Source organism: Malaclemys terrapin, chromosome 10 (genome assembly GCF_027887155.1).
Source record: "Malaclemys terrapin pileata isolate rMalTer1 chromosome 10, rMalTer1.hap1, whole genome shotgun sequence".
In the NCBI taxonomy this organism is placed as follows: Eukaryota; Metazoa; Chordata; order Testudines; family Emydidae; genus Malaclemys; species Malaclemys terrapin.
In genome coordinates, this window is record NC_071514.1 from 71,863,792 (window position 1) to 71,879,440 (window position 15,649).

At 44.2% G+C, this 15,649-nt stretch overlaps 1 protein-coding gene across 1 annotated transcript in view; it reads left to right on the forward strand.

The window, feature by feature from the left end:
• Positions 1-6,683: 6,683 nt before the first annotated feature.
• The window catches only part of EEF2K (eukaryotic elongation factor 2 kinase), a 46,105-nt gene continuing 37,139 nt past the window's right edge, over positions 6,684-15,649 (forward strand). Inside the window, exon 1 of the mRNA XM_054041141.1 lies at positions 6,684-6,882. The gene's annotated coding sequence lies outside the window, so the exon portion shown is untranslated. The remainder of the gene's footprint in view (positions 6,883-15,649) is intronic.

Below are 15,649 nucleotides of genomic sequence, written 5' to 3' on the forward strand. Positions count from 1 at the left end.
TTTGGTTTGTTTGTTTGTCTGTTTTTAAGATGTGGAATCAAGAAGTTCCAGCTGAAGCTTTGGAGCAACCATTCAGATTGAAACCACTTAAAATGGCAGCATTAACTGCTGTGTTTTATACAGAACAAGATCTGACATTTCGTGGCACCTTGCCAGTTATTGTCTTCACCTGGGGAGCCAATTTAGCCACTGTGTAAGCAGATGCATCTCCCATTGACTTCAGAAAGAGTTTTAGCAAATAGAACCAAAGCTGAATTTGGTTTGTGGATGGAAGTTTCAGTTTCCTTATCAGGGGACATAACATGGGCAGTTGTACCTTTGTGGCTGCTGTGATGCCAGCAGGAATTGATACAACTATTATTTTGTGGTTGGGGGGGGGGGTAAACAATTAACTCAGTAACTAAATGCTATAGTTTTAGAACACTAAATGGATATAGATTATACCAGCTCTCTGTATCCTTCTACCATCTGTCTGTATTCTCAGTGTCTGAATTCCACTACATTAAATGGATGTGGTGTGAAAGAGAGTGAGAGAGAGAAAAATTAATATCAAGTGAAGTTATATGCATGTTCATTATGCTTACCCTATGAATCAAGTGAAATTTATGGACCAGCGTGTTTAACTTAGAAAATTGATGGATACATCCTTAAGGACAGGATGTTTAGGAAACTAAAGAATTTGATGGCAATTTTGTGCCTGGGATTTTAAAATAATGTAGTTTAAAATTGCTCTACAAGTTTGATACTGATTGTAAGGTATTTTCCTTTTTAATGAGTAAAAAATGCTGCCCTCTTAGAAACCAGTTTCTCAACAAAATCTAATTTCACTCGTAACACACTGGATTTCTACAGCTTTCACAGTCACTGGAAAATAGCAAGTTGTGCTTACATTGCTAAACATATTAGATCAAGGAGTAATATGTTAGACTTTCAGGATATTAATTTGCTAGGCTGCCACTAGAAATTAATTTTGAATGTTCTCAAGAAAGAATCAAATAAATTAAATGCAAAGCCCATATGTTGTAGTAGAAAAAATTGTTTTCTAATAACATATTAAGACATTTAAACTGAAAACCAAGAATAAAAATACTGCATATGTGTGCAACAGGGCTAAGTTAAAGATACTTAATTTTTGCATTTTTTACTTTTGAGTATTTTAATTGCTCAGACTTTCACTAAACAAATTTGAGTGATATCCTTTAAAAATAAAAAGCAACAGAGGGTCCTGTGGCACCTTTAAGACTAACAGAAGTATTGAAGCATAAGCTTTCGTGGGTGAATGCCCACTTCATCAGATGCAAGACTAACATGGCTACCCCTCTGATCCTTTAAAAATAAAATATCAATGCTTAGTAAAATTAGAATTTAAAGTGTCCTAATTAGTATTCAGAAGTCACACCTCATTAAGGAGAATGGGGTAGAAGGAAGGGTGAATTTTGTATTTTGCTGCTACAATTAGGTTGGATTGTCCCCCTAGATTCATGCATCCATCCGTGAAGAGATGTTCTCCTCTTTGTGCAGAAGGAAGGCTAAGCTGCCGCTCTATTCTGGAGAGCGTTGGAGAGAAACCGGTCATATCAGGACAGTATTTATCAACTGAGGGTTACAACTTCCCCATCCCTTTCAGGAGTCATGAAATACTATAATGGGGATTGTGAGGCACTGGCAATTTTATTACAATTCTAAAACAAAAAATATAAAATGTCCACCATTACTTTCGGGAGGCCAAAACATTCACTGTTTGTGAAGTTAAATATAGTAGTTGTAGCATACATTTCTACTATTACTTGTATAATGACTGTAAAGAGATCACAACAGTTTACTTTGAATAAGCAGTTAAGCAGAAAAGATTGAGGAAACTGCTTGAATAAACAGAAAAGATTGAGGAAACTCTGGCCTAGTTCATATCTCTCGTGGAGCTATTATTTCAGATTGCAGTCTCAGGAATATATCCTGCATTGGTCACATTCAGGTTATAGCCACACTATATATTTAAAGGAATTCGTAACCAGTTACTAGCATGGTTGTCTCTAAACATGGCTGTGTCCAACATTCAGTTATGTTATTAATTGTTTCATCCTTGCCAATGGTCTAGGCTGGCATCATGTAACCATAGCCCATTATTTTTATTGCAATGAGGACAAGATATTTTTCCTACAACTGTGACTGTATAATCAATTTGACAAGTCCTCCTTCCTCTGAGCATTCTGCAGTAGGACATCCCAGAGTGCATTGCTACACAAAGCTGCTGGTGCTGCTCTCTGTATGTCCTCTAGTCTTTCATTCCCCAGCACTATGGGATTGTTCTTCAGGTTTTCCCAGAAGCCATATGTACAGCTATGCTTCTGCAACAGAGTAGGAGCTGTGCTGTGGCTATGCAAACAATGGTTATAATGGCAGAGGGCCTGACTAGTAAGTGATTAAGGTGTCTGAGTCTCCACATTGTTACAAAATCACAGATGCAGCATAGCGTGAGGGGGGCTTCAGAAGGTTTTCTTCACAAACAAGAAGCATTGGACATTTTTCTGCTTTAATGAAAGGTTATACTCTGCAGGAAATGAGATTGCCAGAGGCTGTAGGAGGGGTGCATCAATTAATGGCACAATGTAGCTGCTGCTGCTTTGGGGTTTTTTATATGAAAAGACATACTCTGCAGCCAAAATTGCAGGGATCCTGAAATCAGAGAACCCATTTCCCCCAAGACACACATACACACACATTTTTTCCCCCTGTCTCCCAGTTAAGGTCGTTTTTTTTTTTAATTAGTTAATTTGTTTTTGGGGGGAGGATTCTGCTCTGCATATTGCAATGAAATATTAGTCTCAGCAGTAGCATTAGAACAGCAAGTGCTGTTTCTCTCAACTCAGCTGCTGGGCCTGTCAGAGAAGAACAGATATATTGTGCAGTTCTCCCAATCTGCACATGACATCACAAAAGGCAGTCAGGACTGATTCTGTAACTTTTACTCATGCTGAGCATTTACTCATATGAGTAATTTTAATAAGCATTATGTATCATGAGTAAGAGTTGCAGAATCTGACCCTTAACAGATGCCTACTGAATATAATGAAGCCAGAATTTGTTTACAGGGAGAAGATTGCATTTTTTGTCATTGGCCCATAACTCATAAATACGATTTTGCTCAAACATTCCACACAATTCAGCTTTGGACAGTAACCAAACATGGAAAATTTCAGCCCAGCAAGCGAATGTTTTAGAAAGTTGTGAGTGAGCATGTACTGGGTGTTATAAGGGAGACTGTTTTGCAACTTTATTTAGAGTGCATAACCCTATATCATTTCTCTTGGATAGATTAAATTAAAAAGCACACACTTTTATTAAATTTTAGAGGTTGAACTAAAGCTAGGGAGAGCAAAGTAATTTTTACAGGCAAAAATTAGTTCAATTAGTAACTTTGTAGTCTGGTGCTGAGAAACCGGTGGTAAAGGGCATGTTATAAATAGTTAGAAAAAAAGAGAGATTATGATGGTTGCTGCATTCAGAAATTGTGTTGGTTACAGAGAAGGCTCGGTAATTTTATTAACCACATAAGCATACAATTTGGACTGGAGTCATCTCAGGATTCTGGGAACACTGGTTTTTCTCTGTAGGCACATTCAGAGGCTTAACATAGGTACTGGCCTAATCATTCCCACTCTAGTCTTTGTACAGGGGGATTAGAATTCCACACATAGGCAGCAAAATTATAACTTTTTGTGCACAGATAATTAGTTATCAATCCTGGTCCTTTTTCCACACATCCTTTTCATACAAATGTGTGGAATGTATGTGGTTAAAGTAGCATATAATATTTGTAACTTCTGAAAAGAAGCAATAATACCTTGCCCTGGGTGTATAAGAAAAACAAATCAAACTGTTTCATAGCATTTAAACTTGCTTAACTGACTAATATAGGTAACTAATGGACAGAAACAAGCACAACAGTGATAAAATCTTAATTGAATCAGGTGAAATTGGCTCACAGAAATTCACACACAAAAGAGCAGATCTACTGCCCTGATATCTGCTGTAATTCATTAGTAATTTACTGCATTACACTACTATACCCTCTGGATGCTATTTAGAATAGGAAGCTACAGGAACATTCCACTAGGGGAAATTATCTTCTGTGTCCAGCAAATTGGATTGCAATATTTGGAAGAGTGCTATGTTAAAATATACCAATATTATTATTCATGTCCATCATTACATTGAAGAGCTGTTGAATTTGAAATACAAAGGAAAGTATTTTCTGGACACTGGTCTCTGTAGACTGTATTGCATTTCACTGACTTTTGTATCAGTTTGTTTTTTCTCCCGTGTGTTCTTGGAAGTAAAGTGGGCAAAGAGAATTAATACATTATTTCACTGTCTCCAATTCAGGTAAGAATTCATCTGCAGTATTCCAGGAATATAAAATATTGTTATTTTCATATTGCATACAAGGATTTACTTTGTGTCTCTCAATTAATTGTCAAGAGTAACTTATACTTTTCTGTTGGGTTTAGTCAAAGCAAAAAGTGAAGCTTTTTGAAACTGCCACATTAGAAACATCCTTATGTAAGCACATGACCTTCCTTTTCATTACTGTTACAATTACAGTGTATTCCTACCTGTTTTTTAGTTGCTATTGTGACTGGTGACTAACATGAAAGTAGATGTTTTGGATTTTTTTCCCTTCCCCCCTTCTATACTGTTTACAATGCTCTTCAAGAACATTTATGGCAAAATGTTGCTTTCAAACAGCATGTACTGTTTGTACATTGTTTTTGCATCTGGGCAGTAATATCTTGCAGACTCACCAAGTGAACCATTATGCAAAGTCAAACTACAGGCTAGAAAATATGTACTCATATATTACCTGTTTGATCTGGCAGCCTTTTCACAAACAGAACTTTCATTTACCTCCATGGCAGTAACATACACCTAAGGACATATGTGAATATCCTATGGTTTAAATTTGTGTGTGTAGCTCCATTATTGTTAATAATGTAAAGAGTGTAAACCCTAGGGCAGTCAGATAATAAGATAAACAGTGGGCATCTAACCGATCATTCTAACCCATTTATCTTGGGTGTTTCAGAACAGGGGTGGGACACAGTGTGTACAGTCCCAGGTTTACAATGGCTCCAGTGGCTCCATGAAGCCGGGCCCATGCTCAGAAGGGGCCCCAGCCTGCTCTGCTTGCACTGAGCCCCTAGACCCCGCTGGCTCCCCCCACCCACCACTTGCTCCTATTGGCCTGCCCAGCTGCTGCCTCCTTGTCCCCACCCCCCTGCTCCTCTCTGCCCCCTGGCTGGACCCCAGTGCACCTCCGGCTCTGGGCAGTTTCTGCTTCCCACCACCTGTGGGACCCCACCTCTCTCTCCAGAGCTGAGCCGCCTGGGACTGGTGCAGAGGCCTGGCCAGTCTCAGCCAGGGTCGGTGGAGGAAGGGGAGAGTGCGGGGAGCTTGGCTGGGCCCCTCCAGGGGAAGTACATCTTGAGGGAGCCGGCCCTGACCTGGCTGATCACACCACTCCCTAGGGACCGGAGTGATTCCCTGCTCCAGGACTAGCTCTGGTTGTGCTGCCAGCTCAGCCTGGCAGACTCAGTTGCCTTCCAGCAGGGCCAGAGAGTGCGGTCGGGAGGCAGGGCATGGGGGAGTGAGTTTCTTGTGCGGGGGGTAGGGGGGTGCTGGGCTGTGAGGGGGCAGGGAAGATGTGTATGTTGGGGCACTAGGGAGTGGGGGTTCTGTGGGGGGTGCTGGGCAGTTGTGATGGGGCTGTGGGCAGGGGGGTGCTGGGCAGGGCGCTATGCATTTGTGTGGAGGGGGTTCGGGGGGTGCTGGGGATAGGGAGTCAGGAGGATGTTGGGTGGGGGGGCTGTGTGGCACAACATGGTCCCACCCCCCGAGGGGAAGGGGCATGTTGGCAGCACAGGGCTGGGCGGGCCACTGTGTGTCTGGCAACTGCCGGTTTGTAAATAGTGCCCTTCCACTGGGCTGCCCCTGCCATGCCTCATTGCCCCTGCCTGGCCCCTCACTCTGGGGACTGACCCCCACACACCATGCTCCATTGCCTCCAGGGGAGCCCACAAATAAGATTGGTGCCAGGCCTACAAAAGTTTAATCTGGCTCTGAATGTGTGCTTTGAACCCTGGTCCTTGTGAGTAGGTCTCCAGTAACTGTCTGGTATCTTTCACTTGCACTATCCACAGGGAAGAAAACTAAAAAATGAGAAGGAAAAGACTCTTGGGGGTCCTGCAGTCGCTTCAGCGGCTGATGACCTGTCCCCCCACTATTCTGCTGGCTGGAATGGAGGAGGCGATGCTGTGAGTTTGGGGGTCCCAAGGCAGTGTCTGTCATGTCCCTCCAAGCACGAGACCAGATGGGAGGGACAATGTTTCCTGGGAGCCACACTCTCCTTTCAACACTCAGGAGCCCCCCCAAATCGTAAGGAGCATGTGCTGAGGCTGGGCTGATGCAACCGGCAACAAGCGGAGGGCATTAGGCGGGGTGGGGGGGCGTTGTAAGGCTCTGGGGCAGCTTTACACCATGTATGGGGACTGAGCTCACACTCCGCGCAGGCTGTAGCTTCTCCTCCCCGTGCAGAGAGCCCCTGTGCATGAGGCACCCCATGCCTGCCTGCTGCAGTACCGCCCTCCGCCAGCCTGCGGAGGGAGGGTGCAGCCGGCCAGCTCCCGCGGGGACTGGGAAGGAGAGCGAGAGAGGCTGATTCCGAGACGAGACGAGACGCGAGCTGTCCGCGTGCGCTCCCCGGGGAAGCAGCTGGCGCGTGACCCTCGGAGGGAAGCGCTGGTCGGAGTTTGTGTGCAGCTGCAGCGGGGAGAAGAGCCTTGCTTCCTTGCCTGCTGCTCCGGGAGCCGTGTGTGTCTGCACAAGGTAGGCCAGGCATTGCACCGTGTGTCTCTCTGCACAGGGTACGCCAGGCTCTACTCTGGAGCCTGCTTCTCCACCTTGGTTTTGCCGGGCTCCCCGGTTAGCAGCATATCTTCTCCGTGCATGGTGGGAGGGGGTCAGGAGGCTGCTTCGCTGGGGAGGGCTGGCAAACGGCTCGGCCTGCAAACCCTGCTCAGTCTGTGTGCCCGCTCTAGCGCTCAGTATGGCACATTACATACGGACACGTTTGTATTTTAACACGCATTTTTTAGTAATAATTGATTCCCCTTATTTAGCATACTAGCGTAGTCACACAGTGGTATCCAGAATATTACAGCTTAGCACAGTATTACTACCTGTCTGGGGACTATTTATGTACCATAGTTGCAGTACTTTTAAGGAAGAGCTACTCTTGTCCTGTTGCATACATGCCAGTTATCCCTGTTTTATTTTACTTTTTCACAGAGCTGTTTATTTTTTTTCCCCGACTTTATCCTTGCAAAAATTTCCCGTTGTAACCCTAAAAGGTCTTTCCCTGTTTTTCTCTGTAGATGCCCCCAACTGACAGCTTTTGAATGTTGGCAAATATGTTGTATTTAGACCAGGGCCATTACTGTAGACTACAATAACCTTCCTTTCTACAGAGGTCATTCCTATATACAGTAGTGTTTTACCAGGGCTGCCTGTTACTGTAGAAGGCGGTGTGGGTGTTAGTTATATACGGATGTCAAGTTCATAAACGTCCAATGGAAATTAAAGGCCTGTGGTGGGGTGGGGTGGGGTTGGATTTGTCAGTGATCAGAGAGTGGTAATTTGCTCTTTGTAAAACCATATTTCTGACACTTTAACCTGTCTGGTCATTCAGTGACAGACCTGCGGGTGGCTATATTACAACAGAAAAACTTCAAAAACAGACTCCAATGAGAGACTGGTGAGCTAGAATTGATATGCAAACTAGACACAATCAACTCCGGTTTGAATAAGGACTGGGAATGGCTGAGCCATTACAAACGTTGACTATCTCCCCTTGTAAGTACTCTCACACTTCTTATCACACTGTCTGTACTCGGCTAGCTTGATTATCACTTCAAAAGTTTTTTTTCTCTTAATTAATTGGCCTCTCAGAGTTGGTAAGACAACTCCCACCTGTTCATGCTCTCTGTATGTGTGTATATATATCTCCTCATTATATGTTCCATTCTATATGCATCCGAAGAAGTGGGCTGTAGTCCACGAAAGCTTATGCTCTAATAAATTTGTTAGTCTCTAAGGTGCCACAAGTACTCCTGTTCTTCTTTTTGCGGATACAGACTAACACGGCTGTTACTCTGAAACATATTTCTGATGACAGTTTCCTCACAAGGAGCTTTTTGCCTGTTTCTAAGCGGAGGATGAGATGTTACCAGACTGTTTTGATTGCAGAGTGTTGATGTAATGACCCTAAAATGTACTAGTCAGCAGATTTTCTTCTCAACAGCCTACATGCTGCTTTGTCCAAATAGCCAAAGGAATACAGTATGTGAGAATCAAACAGATGGAGGGGGGGAAAATTCCCATTGACACATTGGTTTATTGCCAAGATTGAGCTGTGACACGTTGCCTTGCACAAGGGGGAAGAGCGTTGTATGCACAGTGAAATGATTAAACTCATGCTCTGTTAATGTACCAAACTGTCACAAAAAGAAAATGTTACTAAACAGTTCAGATTTTGATGTACACAGAATAAGAAGATTTTTTTTAAATGAAAAAGGATGGATAGAATTACAGATATAATTCAGTTTAATCCAAGTAATGTAATAGCTGGAATCAAATTGAAAAGCACACTTAAAAGTTATGATCTACTTTTTAGAAGGAAACATAACAATGCAGAGAGGGGGTAGTTCTGGGTGCAAGGAGAGAGGTAGTTAGGGGCTGTGTGTGGGCAGGGGGGGTAGCTCAGGGTGCAGGAAGAGGGATAGCTAGGGGCTGTGTGTGGCCCAGGAGTAGCTCAGGGTGCAGGGAGAGGTATCTAGGGGCTGTGTGCAGGCAGAGGGGTAGCTCAGGGTGCAGGGAGAGGGGTAGATAGGGACGGTGTGTGTGGGCAGGGGGGTAGCTCTGGCCAGGTGCACGGAGAGATGTAGGTAGGGGCTGTGTGCCAGGAGGGCTCCCCTATGGTCCCTGTTTCTTGAGGGCTCTGCCAGCCATGGAGCCGGGTCCCACACCCTTGCGGCTCTTACTGGCTGCGTGAGCAAAGGGGGCTCGGAGCTGAGGAGCAGCCTCAACCCCAAATCAGTGTCAGGTTTTGAAAATGTTGTCTGTAACTTCCCTAGGAGAGTTTTCAAAGCTGCCTAAAGGATTTGGACTCGCAGTTCCCATGAGAATAAATGGGAAATTGGCATCTAAATCCCTCAGGTGTCTGATAATCTCCATCCCCTGTGTCTTGCTTTCCAGGTCTATAAAATGGAATACGTAACTCAGAGGTGTTTTAAGGATTTTTTTAACCTAATGTTTATGAAGCGTTTTGAATGAATAAAGAACCACATGGTGTAAGTGCAAACCGTTGTCACTTTCATTACTCTAGTACAGAGGGGGCTTCCAGCTATGGAAGAAGATGAGGGAAGTTGCTCTGTGTATTTCACCTCTGCCTTCTAAATGTGCACAGAACAAGCTGATCATCTGCCTGCCCAGTGTCCTTTCAGCCTATGCTGGAAGAACCTGCCAAAATTCACATTAAACAAATATTTGTCAGTAAATTTGTCAAACTCAGCTAACCCCCTTGTGAACATTTGGAAGCTTGTTCTGCGCTGTTCCAAATCTGTGCATCTTGGGTATCAGCTTTGTCAGTTTCGCTTGGGAGAACAGTTTGAGACCGGATGAGAGCTAGGGTAGAGCAGGAACTAGGGGTGAAATCCTGGCCCCATTAAAGTCAATGAAAAAACTCCTGTTAATTTCACTGGGGCCAGGAAGTAGCTTAGCTCATGGGCAGGGGGAATCTGTTTTAAGTTTAGAAGCAGTATGAAAAAAAGGCAGGAAGTTGAGAGGGGGAGACACACTCGCATATCAGGAGGAAATCTGATCATGTATAATGAGGCGCATGTTCCTAATCTGGGGTTGCTGGGCAACGAATATAGCTGATGGGCCAAATTCAGCCCTAGCAGAAACAGGTGCAATTCCACTACTTCAGTGGAGCTGCCCCGATACCAGGCCTGAAATGTCACTTTCTCTGTTTTAGAAGCTATATTTGTGTGGCCCTTATACACTTTTGGAACTGGCACGCTACTGCAACTAGTGAGTAGGCACAATACCACCCTGAGAGGTGTCCCTGCACTCCCATGAGGGATCCCAGGTCTCACTCTGTCATTCTAGAGCAGGGGTGGGCAAACTTTTTGGCCTAAGGGCCACATCTGGGTATGGAAATTGTATGGCAGGCCATGAATGCTTATGAAATTGGGGGTGGGGTGCGGGAGGGTGTGAGGGCTCCGGCTTGGCGTGCAGGCTCTGGGGTGGGGCCAGAAATGGGGAGTTCAGGGTGTGCGAGGGAGCTCCAGGCTGAGGCAGAGGGTTGGGGTATGGGGGGGAGGGCTCAGGCTGGGGGTGCGAGGTCTGGGGTGGGGCTGGGGATAATGGGTTGGAGAGTGCAGGGGGTGTTCCAGGCTGGGACAGAGGGGTTCAGAAGGTGGGAGGGGGATGAGAGCTAGGGTTGGGGCATGGGAGGGTATCAGAGGTGCAGGCTCCTGGTGGCACTTACCTCAAGCAGCTCCCAGAAGTAGCGACATGTCCCCCCTCTGGCTCCTACGTGGAGGCGTGGCCTGGTGCTTCTGCGTGCCGTCTGCTCCGCAAACACCACCCCTGCAGCTCCTATTGGCTGCAGTTCCTAGCCAATGGGAGCTGCAGGGGCGGCGCTTGGGACGGGGGCAGCACACAGGACCCCGTGGCTGCCCCTACGCATATGAGACAGAGGAGGGATATGCCACTGCTTCCGGGAGCTGTGCAGAGCCATGGCATGCATGGAGAGGGGCAAGCCCCCGATTCCGCTCCCCGGCGGGAGCTCGAGGGCTGGATTAAAACATCTGAAGGGCCGGATGCAGCCCCCGGGCCATAGTTTGCCCACTCCTGTTCTAGAGACGCAAGCAGGGGCTGAGCACCTCACATTGCTCAGAAGTGTGACTGACTTATTGAGGACTGGAGTCAGTGGGCTTTGAAAAGAGTCTTCTGATATGGGATTTTAAGAGTTTGTATGGGGTGTGAGGGGCGTAAAGCCAGGAAAATGTGAAAGATCATCAGGGTATCATCAAGGGTGTGAAAACCTGCCTGGTGCGTTGCTTCTGCACCTAAGAGTGAAATCCACAGCTATCCCAACATGGAGCTGAATTAATAATAACAATGTATCTGTTTGAGTTCTGCTGAATCATCATTAATAGTCTCTCGAGGAAGATCTGCATGGAAATCTCCACCCGTCGCTGTGGGTGGAACCTGAGCCTCGGTAAACATGCTTCCCTTGTTCCACTATTTTATTTCTTAATAGGTTGCTCTGGTGGGTAACGCAGCTGTGAGTGATTCAGTGCTCAGCCGTCCACAATTTCTCTAGAATTGATGTAATTAGATATGTGAAGTTAGTAAGAAAAGAGCCCACATGTAGCTTCTCTTTTTGATGTGCACATGACTTCCATTATTATTTGCTTTAGTAGCAGTTATATGTATAGAAAGCCTCTGTGAAACACTTGTTCTTACTGTCACTTAGGAATTATAGGAAAAGGATTAACTAATTTTAATATAAACATGTGATGTTATTGCATCATGTTGCTGAATTTTTGCTTTCTGCATTGCTGTGTTAGTAGTGGGTACAGAAAGATCCAATTCCTACTTGTTACCTTTAAAATGTTAACAATCATTTACCAACGTTTTAAAAACTGATGAAGTGTCATCTTTTTATTTCATTTTACTAGTCCCATGAAATGAGCTGTAATAAACTAGTTGTGGAATATTTTGAACTGAGATACATACAGTATAGCTTGCAATGGAAGTAGATCAATTGTAATTTTAGCCAGTCACTGACCTATGTAAAAGCAGATGGTGAAATGCTTTAGTGTATCAGATCAGGAAGATTTGTAGCAGGTTGATTCCTAGTCCCAAGAGTAATGGATCATATTGTATCTGCTTTTGTATAACTTTGGAACCAAGTGCCACCTTGTGTCCTTTTCTAGCCCCACTGTTTGCATGGGCTTGGATTGCTTTGAATTAATGCAGTTAATAACCGAGAGAATGATTCAGCGTTGACAATGGCCAGTTTTTCAGGAAGTGTCCCCGCGTTGTGGCAGGGAATTGTAAGGAAGTTGAGAGCATAGGAGTTAAATGGGGAGAGTGACCATGTCATAGTGATGAATTAAATGAACAACAGATACTTTGTTAAAGAGTGCTCTGATTTTTGACCTATTCCAATTGTTGATGACTAAATTATTGTCTACATTTGTCTGCACTTTTAAAATGAATGAAAATATAGCAGGATTCTCTCTACTTTCCAAAAATCAGTGTCTCTTTCTCTCTCTCTCTCTCCTCTCTTCTATTTTCATTTGGAAAGAGACTTCTTAATTTCAGGCTGGATTGTGACATGCCTAATACATTCTAGATAAAATGTCTATTCAGGACAGTTATACCAGTGTAAGTTAATGTGTGAATGTAAACAACTGTAGTTATTGGTATCACTCCTTGTTTGGGCACTCTTATTGCAGTAGGAGATGATCTTTTTTGGGTTTAGCATATGTCACTTTGGAAGGAATCTGCGCTAACTGAAAAATGCCATCAGAGTATCCACACAGGGAGTAATACTAAGGCTAGGTCTACACTACTGGTGGTGGTGGGGGGGGGAGTGTCGACCTAAGATACGCAACTTCAGCTACGTGAATAGCGTAGCTGAAGTTGCGTATTTTAGGTCGACTTACCTGGCTGTGAGGACGGCGGCGAGTCGACCGCTGCCGCGCCGCCGTCGACTCCACTTCCGCCTCTTGCCGCGGTGGATTTCTGGAGTCGATGGCAGAGCCATCGGGGATCGATTTTATCGCTTCTTCACTAGACGCGATAAGTTGATCCCCAATAGATCGATTGCTATCCAGCGGGTAGTGAAGACGTGCCCTAAGTTATATTGGTATATCAATTTAACTATATCAGTGTAATTATACTGGTATAATTGGTAACTGGTAAAACTTTCCCATGTAGACAAGCCCTAAAGGATGATGCATCAGGAGCAATTGTCACAGGCCCAAGGACTCCCTCAGGCAGATTGGTAATAGAAATCTGTCACACAATTGTGCCTGGCTGAACTTCCCAAGGGTAGTTTGGCTTCACACTGCTCCTTACACAGGTCAATTGTTATGTGCCACACTTTGGACCTTTATATTAATTTTAAGGGTGTTTTAAATGTTTCCTCCTGAAGGTTATGTTGTGTGTATCAGTGAGAGAGTTACAATTTCAATCTTTTGCAGCCTGAGAGCTGATGTGGAAAGTATTATGGGACTGACTGTTATTTTCCTCTAGAATAATTACCTTCTGTGAAATTTCTGATGGACATAATTGAAGAGCCCTACTGTTGTTTCAGAATATCAACAATTTGTGTAAGAAGCGACAGAGTCCTGTGGCACCTTATAGACTAACAGACGTATTGAAGCATAAGGTTTCATGGGTGAATACCCACTTCATCAGATGCTTATTTGTGTAAGCTTATTATGAAGAGGAGCAGGCACTGTGATGATGGGTAGTGTTATTAAAAAATGCAGCAAAGTTTAAAAAAGGGGGAGGAGGGCTTGAAATAAGTTTGTTCTTCATGAAAAACACCCCTGGTTGTACAGAAAGCAGGCTAAATTAAGAGCAATGAAGGGAGATGATCTGCCCTTACCCCAAATCCATTGTCAGACTGTGGACAGAAGTAGATCACTGTGTATTCCAGCTCTGCATGTGCTGTTGTGATGTCAGTTCCTGTATTCTGCAGAACTGTGTAAGTAATGAAACTTTGAAACACCAGAGTTTTCCTACTTAGAAGGTAATAAAAATTAACACTAGATTAGATTCATGTTGTATCCCTCACCTTAGAAAAGACATAGTTCCTGTTATGGAGACAAGGCAGAGGAAATTAAATAACTGGAATAATAAAAAAATTTAGTCAGGTGTGGCCAAAATGCATCTCACAGGCCCAGTGTGACACACAGAGTTCTATGATCTATCCTGCCGTCATCCCATCTTTCACATGGGAGTGGAGTCCATGCAAATATGTGATGCTCCATCTTAATCAGAGTGGAGGCTGTTCGGATAAAGATGGCCTATTACATGCTGACACCTGTAGTGGGGTTACACCTGCTCCCAGGAGACTAAGGGTGGTCTGCAGACTATGCCATTTTATGTAAGCTAGCTATACCCCTTGGGATGCTGATAAGTATTCAGGAAGGTTCCTTGGTTTTGCAAAGTTTTTGGACCATTGAGTTTAGTTATGAGGAAAGATCATGGAACTACTAGGGAGAGAAGAAAAATGACTTCATAGTGATCTTCCAGCAGGGTGTCATTTTGTTTTGTTTTTTCTTTAGCTATGAAAGGGCTTGATAATTGTCTCCCAGGCCTATTTATTACAAAAGAATACAAATACAAATTCCCAGGGGCAGGAATTAGGGAATATGAGCTAGATGCTCATGGTTTTGTCACATAATGAACAAATGGAGTAGGTTGCTGAAGCAGGGAGCACCAGGGAGTTGATAGAACTAGCTCAATTTATTATTTATGGTTGAAGTGCCTATTGATGTATAGTGTCTAAACTATAGATAGATAGGTCTGGAGCCTCTGGAACAGCCATCCAATAGGAGTGGGGTGGGGGCAAGAGATTTACTTAATTTTAATCTGGATCTTGATACATTTATGAAGGTGATTATGTGACAGGGTTGCCTGCAATAGGAAGGGCATGGACTCAGTGATGCAGGAAGTCCCTTCCCATCCTCTGTCTCTGTGATAAAATGCACAAACTACCTACAGTGGCTAACAAAGAGAGATTGCTAAAATATACCATTTTATCTACAAACCTCTGAGCTCTGGGGAGAAAACAGAGATTGGCCTTTAAAAGCCATTGGATTAGGAAAGCTTTTTGGGTGGATAGAGGGGAAAAAGTTTGACTGTTTTGATTCAACACAGGGCCTGTCTTTGCCAGATAGAGACATTTAGTATGTGTGAACTAATGTCATCCGAGACCCTGGGCCTATTCCATAGACCACTGAAATCTGCAGGAACCTTTCTGTTGCCTTCAATGAGTTTTGGATAAGGCTCTTTGTCACCAGATGGGAATGAACAAAATCAAGAGTGGAAAGAAAAAATAATGTAAATAAATGTTCTTTCCTGAAGGCTGCCAATTCCAGGCTCTGGTGGATCATCCAAAGAGAAGGGCCTAGCACTGAGCAAGCCAGCCAGTGCTCCTGGAGAGTTCAGTTACTGGCACTGACAGCAAGAGCATCCCTGTTGGGAAGAGGGTCAGAGTGAGATTTGAAGCCAGAGAAGAGCACTGAAGTGTGACTTTCCTGTGCATTCCCTCCTCCCCCCATCTGGACTCCTTTAATTCACTTTAATGGCTAGAGCAGCAGCAACTGTCTGGCAATCTCATTTGTCCTCCCTTCAGAAGACACATATGGCACCCTGGGTGCACACACACAGTGATTTACTTTGGACTGACTAGCCCGTGTGAGCTGGGGGCCAAGTAATATAAAACCTTCCTGGCACAGAAAGTGTTTTCTGGTTTCACCTTTCCCATCCACTCCCAGTAATA